The sequence below is a fragment of the Propithecus coquereli genome, unplaced genomic scaffold (assembly GCF_000956105.1).
Source record: "Propithecus coquereli isolate 6110/MARCELLA unplaced genomic scaffold, Pcoq_1.0 Scaffold95, whole genome shotgun sequence".
Lineage (NCBI taxonomy): Eukaryota > Metazoa > Chordata > Mammalia > Primates > Indriidae > Propithecus > Propithecus coquereli.
In genome coordinates this window covers 2,694,892-2,698,964 of record NW_012155840.1, presented here as the reverse complement: position 1 = coordinate 2,698,964, position 4,073 = coordinate 2,694,892, and positions in this window count along the sequence as shown.

The window sequence follows — 4,073 nt, the reverse complement described above, 5'->3', positions numbered from 1 at the left end:
AAAGCAATGCTATCCATTTCCATTTTTTTTGTGAGAGCGACATCTGGTGGTTCCTTTTTACTTCTCGTGGTTGGAAATTCCACAGAATCAGGTATGAATGGCTTTGCTTGGTCCTTAACACCAGTTAGCTATTGAGGATCAAGTTAGTACCACTGATGGGGCTAACCTTTGAAAAGCCCAGCGTTCCATTTGGGTGAAGACCTTCCCTGAAGGAAATTAGTTTTAGTGTGTGATGGACAAATAGCTGCCTTGCAGAAGATTCCTGTTTAATTCAGAGAATTTAGGATTTTGATTAAGTGATGGCATCTGTGCTAACCTCTCTGCTTTATTCATGAGAAGGCTGGAGCCCTGAGAGGTTGAGTATGTTGGCCAAGGTCTCACTGTGTTGGTGAGTGTCACCTGCTCCATGGCTTCAGAGAACATTGATGCTCTCTCATGCAATAAGAATTTTAAAAATGTAGCATTGCATATAAGATGCAACTGATGGTAGCCCTCAGGATCCAGTTGAGGAGTTTAAATGCTCCAGAAGGACATGGGCTACTTTTTGAACTTGACAAATAGATTACAGAAAATTGAATGGCAGATATGAGCAGAATGGAACACTATTCCTGACAGGTGAGCTCAGGGTACATATATTTTTTAAAAAAATGTTTTTTGCTCAATCTTTCTTCTGAAAGTCATTCAGAAACACATAATAAAGGTATATTTTAAATTAATTTATCCTGATTTAGAAAAATCAATACTTGTTACAATAGGGAGTGATGTCACTTAAGTTTACATATTTCTCATATGATTCCTTTAGCAATGTGCTCTTTCTCTTTATGTGTGAAAAGATTTACATTCAATATTTGATGAATACTCCTGGGGTGTCACTATGATAATCGTTATATAACTGCTGTCAGTCTGGTTTCCCATTGTCGACATCTTGACTCACAGAGGTGAATGCCGTGTGGAGGAGTGGTGGCAGTCCTTAGGACCCTGACACCCATGGTGCCTACTCCTTGCCCTAATCTGGAATGGGGAGGGGAAGTTGGGGCATCCTCTTCATGTCTCACCACTGTGGGAATGGTCCGGATGTACCCCAAAGCCAAGTCTGTGACTTGTCAGAGTTCCCAACAGCTCTAGAGTTCTTTGAGTATATGGTACCACATGAACAGCTTCATTGGTCAATAGATAGAATGCTGGGTGAAAGTTCCAGTGAGGCGGGGTCTGGTTCTGGGGGAGTGGGTGGGTGGGGGGTTCTCACTGAGGAGAAAGGAGTCCGCAAGCCCCATCAAACCTTGTCAGCCCCGCTAAAGGATAATGGTTAAGTGAGCGCATGGTAGCATCTGCTCTTAGGCCCATGACATCATCCATATGAAAAAGAGGGAAAAATGGAGGATGGGGCTGAGGAAGAGGAGGAAGAAGAGAAGGAGGAAGTATGGGGGGAGAGGAAGAGGAGGTTCTAGAGAAGTGATTCAACTTCGTTGATTTGCAGTTCCTAATTTTAATTTTTGTCATGTTACTTCCTACCTCCTTTTCCTTCTTGGAGTAATATTTGTCACACATTTCTCTTCATACCACGAAGTGAATTAAATTTCTGATGGGGAGGCTGAAAAGTTTGTAAATCTATTTGGTCTGTTTGGAAATTCATACCGAGTATTGAAATTATTACTGTTAAAAACATATTTGTCATCTTTACTGTTTGGTTCTCCTCCTTATGGATAAAAATAATGTAAACATTTTTATCATTAGTATTTTCATTATTTAAGATTCTTAAATAAACATTTATTAAGAACTTGCTGCCACTTAAATGTACTTATATGTTGGGTACTTAAACAGGGCCCTTAAAATATGCATTTGCAAGCATTTTTGCTACTCAGAATATGACAAAATTAACAAGTTAAGATGGAAATTTTTTGGAAAAGCCCAAATAGTTGATGCAGCACCCCGTCAGCTTTCCTCACTCTGTGTTAGTTCCTTGAGGGTCCTCCTCTATCTGGGGGGAGGGGTAGGTTTCAGGCTATCCTCCCAGCAGGGACCAGGCCCTGGGGTGCTAGCCTTACATCTGTCGGCTCATCTTTGGAATCCTTCACCTGACAGATTAGCCCATTTGCTAATACGCAACATGAAACTGCTTAAGGTAAGGACCTTCCACCTCAAGACAAGAGTATTCAGCCAGTCAGTTAGTGAACAATCTGCCACGAGTCTACCATGTACAAACTACTGTGCTGGGCTATAAAGTAGATTCAGAAAGAGTTTAATGGCCCTTGACTCCAGCTAGGGAGTCAAGATAGGTGCCTTGAAAGACCTTTGTGAGGCAATAGAGGATTAGGAGCCAGGTGTGGTTCAATTAAAACATTGTTACACCATGCCCAAGGGTAGTAGCCCCTGAGGGTTGGCCCCTGCCATTGGAATGGGGGGCGCAAACGCAGCTGCCTTCAAGGAAGGAACTAAACGCTGAGGGTTTCCTATGAACACATCATATTTGTCAGCGCATCAGCTTTCCTATCTTATTTTCCTTAAACTGCTAGTAATCTATGCTTCTCTGACTGTGCCTGTTTTAACTTGAGTATCCGTGGTTAGCCTACCCAGTCCTGGAGGACTTAAGGGAAACCAGCTTATAGAAATAGCTAGGGAATGGAAACCAACATGGCATAGCTCTGGGAAGTTGGTTGTGAGTGTCGAGAAGCAAGGAGACTATAGGTAGGAACACCGAGTTATGCTCCTGAAGAATATACGCGGGTTTACTTAGTGCTGGGAGGGAGACATGGAATAGGCAGTTGCAGATCAAGTGTCAAGGATCCTGTTGGGAATCCCACAGAGGAAAGCAGCTTCCTAAGGCAGCAGCCGGAAGGAAAAGGAAAGCCACTGTCCTTGGGGCTATGGTGAGGGAGGCTCATGAGCAGACAGTCTCTTTGCCTTCTGGCATTTCATCCTCCGGGTGATGAAATGCCATCCCCATCAGTTTTCCCAAGGACCTGGGAACCCGTAATCTCAGGTAGCCAGGGAGAGAGTGGGTTGTTGCTATTGATGTTCAATTATAATTTCCGCAAATTGGAAATATGACTCTCATAAAATGAACATGTCAAAATTTAATTTCACCCACCACTGAGGAAACCAGTGAGATGGTAAACTGATTCAAAGGGTATTCGAGGAACTAGTTATTTAAAAAAGAATGTTAGATTAAGATTGCCAGGCTAGAAATAAAGCTGGATAATGTCGTGCAGGGCAACAAAACCATAACCTTCGAGGTAATCTTTTCTACCATTCAGAAGTCTGTAAGGTCGCATGTAACTTCACAGTGTCTGGGCTCTAATCAGAGAGCAAACAGCAAAATCAAACACAAGTAGGTCCTGCTAGAGTAGCAGACAATCCTGGGGGTGGGGGCTTGTTAACAATGCCGCAGTATGACATTGACAGCATGTGCTACCCCTCATCTCCCACCCTCCAGCACCTCCCCATCCCACCCAACTCTCTCATTTCCAAGCTTTGGATAGTTTTTATTAACATAAGAAATGCTTTGAAGTTCAAGAAACCTGAGATTGAACCCCAGTTCCTTCACTTACCAGCTATGTAATGTCGGGCAGGTAATTACTTGCAACTGAGTTTACTTGCTGTAAATTGGGAGGCGCAAATGAGATAGCTTTTGCCAAGTGCCTGGCATGTGATAGGTTCTCAATCAGTCTTAGTTCTTCTCTTTACCGTTCCCCTTTTAAAAACTGAGAAATCTTCACTGTTTGGCCTTTGTAGACAAAGTGTACTTTATTGAGAGAACTCTCTGAATTTGTTTCAACAAAATGGAGAGATGTTGCTTAAGTGAAGACAATTTCTTACTTGATTTTTTTTTGAGGGTGTGGATGGGAGTATTTCTTGTTTAAATGAAAATATTAGCCTGGTCTCCTTTACATGGGCAGTGGGCTTCCCATGTCATCCCTTGTGAAGGCCCACTCCGTAAGTACTTTAGTGTCCCTGTGTTGAGGTTTGTGAGGAGTGGGGAGAATGCACGGGGGACTTCCAGGAGCACCCTCTCCCTGTACCCCCTTTTTTGGTCAAGGGAAGTGCAGGTGGGGTCAACAGAGATGCCAGAGGGA